Below are 9,165 nucleotides of genomic sequence, written 5' to 3'. Positions count from 1 at the left end.
ATGAGATGATAATGTGATTTTTGTCCTTCAACCAATTTATATAATGTATTACATTTATAGATTTGCATATATTGAACCATCCCTGCATCTCTGGGATAAAGCCTACTTGGTCAGGGTAAATGATCTTTTTGATATACTCTTGTATTCTGTTTGCCAATATTTTGTTGAGAATTTTTTCATCCATGATCATGAGGGAGATTGGTCTGTAATTTTCTTCTTTTGTTCTATCTTTGCCTGGTTTTGGTATCAGGGTGATGCTGGCCTCATAGAAGGAGTTTGGTAGAATTCCTTCTTTTTCTATTTCCTGGAAAAGCTAAGAAGCAATGGTGTTAGCTCTTCCTTAAAGGTCTGGTAAAATTCAGCAGTGAATTCATCCGGGCTTGGGCTCTTTTTAGTTGGGACATTATTGATAACTCTTCGGATCTCCATGTTTGTTATAGGTCTATTTAAGTGATTAATCTCATTTTGATTTAATTTAGGTAGGTCAAATAAATCAAGGAAATCATCTATTTCTTTCAGATTTTCATACTTTGTGGAGTATATGCTTTTATAGTATGTTCCTATGATTTTTTGAATTTCTCTGGAATCTGTTGTGATGTAACCTTTTTCATCTCTGATTTTATTAATTTGTGTCTCTTCTCTCTTTCTTTTGGTCATATTTGCTAAGGGTTTATCAATCTTGTTTATCCTTTCAAAGAACCAACTCTGTTTCATTAACTCTTTGGATTTTTTTTTTTTGTTTCTATTTCATTAATTTCTGCCCTAATCTTTATTATTTCTTCCTGCCTACTGATTTTTGGTTGGGGCTTTGAAGCCGTTGATATTAAGAGTTATTATTGAAAGGTGTGTATTTATGGTTGCCATTTTATGTGTGTGTGTGTGGTTCCGGTTCTACCTATGCTCTCTTGTGTTAACTAGTATCTGAGTATTGCTTGTTTTTTCCAGGTTCCTCATATGTACACTTTTCCTTTTCTTCAGCATGGAGGATTCTATCAAGTATTTTCTGTAGAGCTGGTTTTGTCTTGAAATACTCCCTTAGCCTGCTTTTGTCATGGAATGTCCTTATTTCTCTGTCTATTTGGATGGATAGCTTTGCAGGATAAAGTAATCTTGGTTGACAGTTGTTATCTTTCACAACATGGAATATATCACTCCAAGCCCTCTGGCTTTTAAAGTTTGTGTTGAATAATCTGCTGTGATCCTGACGGGCTTGCTTTTGTAGGTAACTTGATTTTTCTGTCTAACTGCTTTCGATATTTTTTCTTTGGTTTGTGTATTTTGTAGTTTGATTATGATATGGCGAGGAGAAGTTCTTTCCAGGTTTTGTCTGTCTGGGGTTCTAAAGACTTCTGGTATCTGCATTGGCCTCTCCCAATTTGGGGGAAGTTTTCTTCTGTGATTTTGTTGAAGACACCTACTATGCCTTTGGAGTGGAATTCTTCTCCTTCTACTATGCCCTGAATTCTTATATTTGGTCTTTTCATAGTGTCCCAAATATCTTGAAATTACCACTCATACTTTTCTATTAGTTTGTCTTTCTCTTTGTTGGTCTGTATTAGATCTGCTACCTGGTCTTCTAGCTTAGATATTCTGTCCTCTCCTTCATCCATTCTACTGGTGAGATTTTCTACAGAGTTTTTTATTTCATTAACTGTGTTCTTCATTGCTAGTAATTCTGACTGGTTTTTCTTTATTATTTCTTTTCCTTATTTATGTCTTGTATTGCCTTCTTTATTTCATGAAATTGGTGTCCTGCATCTTCTTTGATTTCCCCTTTGATTCCTTAGATTTGTTCTTTGACTTCTTTTGAACATATTTACAGTCATTCTTTTGAAATGTTTCTCAGGCATTTCCTCTAACTCATTCTCACTGGAGGTAATTTCTGATGCATTAATACTTTTAGGTGGATTTATATTTTCTTACTTTTTAGTGTTTCTTGTGTTATAATATATATATTTTTGCATCTTGGATTAAGTCAATGCTTGGATTTTCTAGCTAGCTGGGTATTCTTTGCTGTATCTATTGATTTGATGTTAATATATCTTCAGGGTAGGAGCTTAAGGTGTTAGGTGTGGCTCTTAAGACTCTCAGAGTATCTACAAAGGTGTTCCTAGGGTTGAGTTTCCCTGCTAAGGGAGTATTCAAGTAGGCTGAGTGGAATAAAATATAGGTAGATTCTAAAATTTAACTAAACACTGTACACATTCAATCAAAAACAGCACCGAGTATTTATGCAAGAGTAGTTATTATAACAACCAGATCCTCTATCAACAAAGAGGTTAAGATTTCTGGTCTGTTGAGGGATCCAAGTCAGCTTGTGACCAAGTGAGACCCTTCCCTGGTACAATCCTAGTTACCTTGGATGATTTTGGTTTCAGTCAAGTTGCTGGCTGGGTTGTTGGGCTGCTGATCTGATTTCTGGAGCTGGGCACTGGCTTTTCCGTGGGGCAAACTAAGCCTGGCAACTGTGGCCCTGCAGAATGGCACCCCTGCTGCTGGAACTGCTACTGCTGCTGCTAAAGCTGCCACTGCTGGGTCTGTCATCGCAGCCGCTAAAGCTGCTGCTGCTGGATCCACTGCTGCTGCTGCCACTGCTGCTGCTGCTGGAGCTGCCACTGCTACCGCTGAAGCTGCTGCTGCTGCTGGATCTGCCTCTATTGGATCTGCTGCTGCTGGGACCACTGTTGCCGGTGCTGGAGCCGCTGATGTTGCTGCCAGACTCTGCACCTGCTTGGGTCCCACTGTCAGCTCAAGTTGGTGTGGCCACGTTCCGGGACCACTGTTCTGTTCTCTGGAGCTGGGCTCAGGTGGTGGGGGAGGGGAGGGAGCCGCAGCTACTCTAGCTGTCTCACTGTTCCACGTGTCCTTCTACCTTGTGATCTCTCCTCCATTGTTCATTGCCACTGTCCCTTCACGTTTCTTGAGTTGCGGAGAGCTCTGGTGTGAGTGGAAGCTCTCCTCACCTGGCTTTCCTGCCACTTGAGCCAAGCCTGGTGGCTTTCTAGTGCACCACCACCACCACTGCCATGGTCACGGTCCTGCCAGGGCCACTTTTGCCAGTCTGTGTGGACTCTGGATGCTCTGGATCTCTTCTACTTCTCCACTGCCGTTTCAATTTCCTATACACCTCACTTTTTAGTAAAAGTGTGTATTTTGCTGAGTCTTTTTGGTCTTTTTTCCCCCTAGGCTGCTTTGGCGTGGTACCTATGCCACCATCTTAACTGGAAGTCCAGTTCAGAATTTTTAATGACCTAAATCAAATGTCAAAATTTCAAAACTATTAAAGGGTTATTTCAAATAAACTTTTTAAAAAAATTATAAATTTCATTCAATAACATTTTCTCTTTGAAATACTCTTTACTTCACTTTTGATTTTTTAAAATCAGGTGGTTTCTTTTTATAGTAGGCTTATGTTGCCATATATATGCTGCCATTTTACCAGTATCTACTTTTCTTCTGCCCAACACATCATGTACTCTTTTACATAAAAGAGTAAGGAAGGGGGGCTGGAGAGATGGCTTAGCAGTTAAGTGCTTGCCTGTGAAGCCTAAGGACCCTGGTTTGAGGCTTGGTTCCCCAGGTCCCACGTTAGCCAGATGCACAAGGGGGCGCACGCGTCTGGAGTTTGTTTGCAGAGGCTGGAAGCCCTGGCACGCCCATTCTATCTCTCTCTCTCTCTCTCTCTCTCTCTGTCTTTCTCTCTGTGTCTGTCGCTCTCAAATAAATAAATAAATAAATAAATAAATAAAGAGTAAGGAGGGTAAGGAGTCTCTTAATGTCTCTCACCCCAGCTGATTTGAGAGAAAAGGTACCCTGATTGCCCACTTCTCCTCCCTGGAGGCCTCTGTGAGTTCTGACAGGACTAGCCAGGTTGCAAGATCCTCCATGAACAACCTTGCCCTATCAGATAAAGCAGGGAGTGAGCCTCCAACAGGTGCTTCAGTCACTGTCCTGGGTGTCTGTGGTGCAAGGAGAACACTAATGAAACTCTGTTGTGCAAGAGGCTGAATGTGGGTGGTATCTATCCTGACCCTAAAAAAAAAATTCCTTGCTGCATTTGTGTGCTTAGGGCAAAATAAATCCTCATGAAACATTGAAATGAAAGAAATCCAGCAATATGAAAATGTTCTGATTTTGATCCTATTACACAAAGATGCACTTTCATTTTTTAGGGAGGAAACTCGAGGCCACAGAGTAATAGAATAAAATGATGTATTTTTTATAACTAACTAAGGAAAGGATCTGGGCCTTTAAGTATTCCTATAACAAGTTAATTCAGGCTCCTGTCAGAAGACATAATGAAAAGATATTTTGCTCTCTGGGAACAGCCTTTAATGGCAAAGGTGTGGGGTGGCCTTATATGATTTCAAGGCTTGTCACTATTGAGTTCATGTAAGATTTTCTTGTGCATCAGGAAAGCACAGACTTAGCTGGAACCGGGGCTGGAGCTTTCACAGGCTCACACCTGCCTGAGCATGTCAGGGGAGGCTGTCATACCAGCTTGTTTTTCTGAGACCCAAAGAGCCAGTGGGACAACCTGTTGCTTCATGGTCTCCTGCTTTTGGGAAATTGGGCACTTTAGGTAAATTGTGAGATACCCTGATAGAAATCTAACTAAAGAAAGGATAATGAGTCTCCTAAGGGAACAAAGGGAGTTGCAAGCTTCTCCATCATGTACCACTATGAGAGGAGAAAACAAATTTGAGTACAGCTTTGTAGCTGGTTCCACATCCATTCCCAGCCCACTCTTACAGATTCATGTCTGGGTTCTAGGCAAAATGAGGACACAAGTGAAAACTGAAAGGGTGTTGACTAGTTCTTGTAGATATTAAGGTGCATGTACAGGTGTACCACAGTGTTTTCAACCCTTCAAATTGAAAGATAAAAAGGGAAGAAAAGCTTTTCAATTTTTTTTTAAATTTTAATTTTATTTATTTTTTTAATTTTTATTAGCATTTTCCATGATTATAACAAAAATCCCATGTTAATTCCCTCCCTCCCCCCCCCCCACACTTTCTCCTTTGAAATTCCATTCTCCATCATATTACCTCCCCAGGAAGAAGAGCTTTTAATGGAAAAATTGAGACCAGTTCAATTTAACAGTGCACTTGAAGAAGGAAAACATTCTGGAACAAGATACCATTCCAAAGCAAAAATGGTTCAGAATGCCACACCATACCACATGCACAGCTAGAGAAAAGGCAGCGAAAAACACAAACAACTGATTGGCTGCAGTTAGCATTTCCATTATTGTATTACTTTAGTTTTGATAAAGAGGGAGAGAGGAAAGAATGGGCACACCAGGGCTTTCAGCCACTGTGAACGAACTCCAGACATGTGCACCCCATTGTGCATATGTGTGACATCGCATACTTGCATCACTGTGCATCTGGGTTATGTGAGACTTACAGATTCAAACATGCATTCTTGGGCTTTGCAGGCAAGTTCCTTAACCACTAAGCAATCTCTTCCAACTCAGCATCTTCTTATTGTTGACATGGTCTGTCTGATTAGTTGGCAAACTGTGACTGACTAGAGTTTAATTACCTGAGACAGTTTCTTGGTTTATTTGCACATTAAGTCAGGCTTCAGTTCATTTTGTATGCAAAACTTTTATTACCCAAGTATGGAGACAAGTTTAGGCCAAATTTGTTTCAGCTTAACAACAGTGACTGTTGATTTGTCATAGATCACCAAGTTGTGTTGCTGTGAACTTCTAAGGCATGTATGGAGAGTAGTAAAGTACTCTATGGTCAGTGGAGTGGCTACAGAGAATGAGGAATGGGGCCTCAAAGAACAGCAATGACATTGGAGGAGAATGTAGTGTCTGCAGTGCAGTGGGAGCATTAGTAAAGCGAGTGTTGTTCTTGATCACAAGTAAGAAACTGCTTGGGTACTGCCATGCATGCTGAGAGGGAGCATCTTACGGAAAAAGAGCCAGCCTTATACAGATAGAAAAACAAGTTCTGAAATCTGGGTAGCCCTACTGTGACCCTGAATGAAAGCACAGGCTGGAGCAACTCGGCACTTGCATTTTACCAGTTTGTTAACCTGGTTCCCTCAGAACAGATGCAGGCTTCCCAGCCAACAGATGAAGGATGCTATTCCTTTAACTACTGTCCTGCCAGAAAGGTCTGGCCCAACCAGGCGTGGTGGTGCATGCCTTTAATCCCAACACTGGGGAGGCAGAGGTAGGAGGATCACCAAGAGCTCAAGGCCACCCTGAGACTACATAATGAATTCCAGGTCAGCCTGGGCTAGAGTGAGACCCTACCTTGAAGAAGAAAAAAAAAGGTCTGGCCCGCCTAGGCTTTCCTAGTGTCCTCAGATTATTATTACTATTGTTTGTTTTTATTTGCATTTGGCACATATTCTGTGTGTACTTACAAAGTAATGAGAAAAACAGACCTTGACTAAGTTCTTATAGAACTCATAGCTTGGCATACAACACAGACAAAAACATTTGTTCAACATTTGTGTTAGCTCTCTATACTGCCCTGGATATCATTCAGTAGTTCGGGGACAACAAATAAATAATCAAGGATATCATTATCAACGAGCACATACAGTAGAGGAAACAGACATAAACACATATAAATAACTGAAGATAACTAGATAGAGATATAAACAATGAAGTGAGGGCTGAAGAGATGGCTTGGTGGTTTAGTGCTTGCCAGTGAAGCCTAAGAAACCCAGTTGGAGGCTCAATTCCCCAGGATCCATGTAAGCCAGATGTACAAGGTGGTGCAAGCAGCTGGAGATCGTTTGTAGTGTCTGGAGGCCCTGCAATGCCCATTCTCTCTCTCTCTCTGAAATAAATAAATAAAACTAAAAATAAGTATTTTTAAAAAACAATGAAGTGAATAAATATGGCGTATGATGAAGAATTGGAAAGAAGTTGGGGGAAAGTACCTTAGGTAAGGTAGTTTCATAAAAACTCATTCAAAAGGTGACATTTGAACAGATGAAATAGGGTTAAAGATAAAATATCTGTAGCAACAAAATGAACAAAATGAACTTGGGCAGGAAAAATTCACTATACCCAAGTAACTGAGAGAATAGTGAAAACAGAGAGAAAGGAAAGAGATAGATTTAAACTTTAAGGATTAAAAAGGACCAAGTGGCGCCAGAGATGTAAATTAATGGTCTTGTCTAGCATGCATGAGGCATCAAGTTTAACCCTCATTATAGGAAGGTAGGCCAAATTATGAAGGAGCTTGGAGACATGGCTTCCTATCTAAGTTACCAAGAATGCTATACATGGTCATAAGCAAGGGGCCATCATGATCTGAAATCTACAGCATATAGCATATGATGTGCTTTTTCCTTCCCATCATTCAACAGTGCTGTGTGTCCCATTCTCTGAGATCTTAAAATAGGCTTCTTTGATCTCGAACACTTCTGAAGATACTGAGGTATATTTAATCCCCATCTCTCTGCTGGAGGACTTCCTTACTAGGAGTAGATATCTAGCCACTTCCTCTCCCACAAGGTTCACAGAGGTCAAATTTCTGTTGGCTTGTATCTCACACCACAGCTCTCACTATGATAGCTTTATATACCTACAACCTGTGTTGTGATAGAGTCTCAATAATAGTGATGCAACAGGGAAATGGTAGAGGTACTCCACAGACCCAGTAGGATACAAAGAACAGCAATTTAAGCTGTTGGAAAGAATTGCTATCCTAGGAAGGAGCTGAACATTCTTGTACATGAACAGTTGTGAGAAATTCTGGGGACTCTAGGAAATGTTGGGAGAAATGCTAAAGATGCATGCATGGGTAAGAAAGAATGAGCCAAACAGGGCAATTAATGGAACACTATTTTGTCTTGAAAATACCTTATGCATTTTGGAAATATTTAGGATAGCACAATGGGCTTATTCATTTGTGCTCATTTCACCAATCACAAAACAAATACATTTTTCCATACTTTTCTTTGTGTTGTTACAGAATACCAAGGAAAGAGGGGTTTATTTGGACACACAGTCCCAGGGTATAGTTCATCATAGGAGGGAAATTAGGGTGGCTGAAACCCAAGGTAGCTGCTCATATTGCATATATAGTAAGGAAGCAGAAAGTCACTTCTGTTTATTCAGTCTGGAACCTCAGTCCATAGGAGGCCATCCATATTCAAGATGAGTCTTCACACTTCAATTAACTTAATCTAGAAACTCCTTCACAAATATGCCTCTATGTTTGTGTTTTAGGTGATTCTAGATTCTGTCAAACTAATAATATTAACCATCATATGGTAATTCAGTTCCATCCATATTGTTAAAAATCGATTAGTCCATGACTTACGGATATTGAAGTGTATAGGTAATCTAATATCTGATCTAAATATCTATGCCCTCCATTCACATTTTGAAACCTAGTCACCAGGTGATGGTGTTAGGAAGTCAAGCCTCTGGGAAGTGACTAAATCATGAGGGATTAGATTAGTGCCTATATGAAAGATTCTAAAGATCTGCCTTGTCCCTTTCACCACAGGAGGGAATAAGCAGAGGTCATCATCTATGTTCCAACAGAGGTCCTCACCAGACACAAAGCCTACTGGCATCTTAATCCTAGAATCTCTAGAACAGTAATAAATATAGTTCTGTCACAATTCTATTGTAGCAGCCTGAGTGGATGAAGATAATTTTTGTGTGGATAGGAATTATTTTTAAAAACTTATACTTCATATAACATTGCATATGAAAATTGTGTAGCTTTTACTTTATTTAAAAAAAAAAAGATACCCAAGTAAGGATTTGTATTTTTTTTATTCTTGCAATGTTATGTCAGTCCCCTTGGGGTGAATGACTGAGCAATCTATAAATAGGATATAGGTAAGCCAAGTGTTTCTATGCCTCCATCCAACAGTTCATCAGCATTTATTCTATGTAGGGCAAAACAGAGTCATCAAGATGAGTAAAACATGGCTCTTAACCAACAGTAAGCTCAGAAAACAATAGAAGAAATATTCAAGTAACTATAATGCAATAATATAGGCATGAAAAATTATAGTAGCCCCTGACTCTCAAGAATGTATTGAGAAAGGGGGTATTTAAGCTACAACTTAAAACAAAATGAAAGCATTCTCAGAAAAAAAAATGAAACTTCAACTCCTAATCTAAAAGATAGCAATTTGCTCTTATTTAAGTGAGAAAAATAAATAGTG

Source organism: Jaculus jaculus, chromosome 10 (genome assembly GCF_020740685.1).
Source record: "Jaculus jaculus isolate mJacJac1 chromosome 10, mJacJac1.mat.Y.cur, whole genome shotgun sequence".
NCBI classification, from domain to species: domain Eukaryota; kingdom Metazoa; phylum Chordata; class Mammalia; order Rodentia; family Dipodidae; genus Jaculus; species Jaculus jaculus.
Note: the sequence above shows the minus strand (reverse complement) of the source record.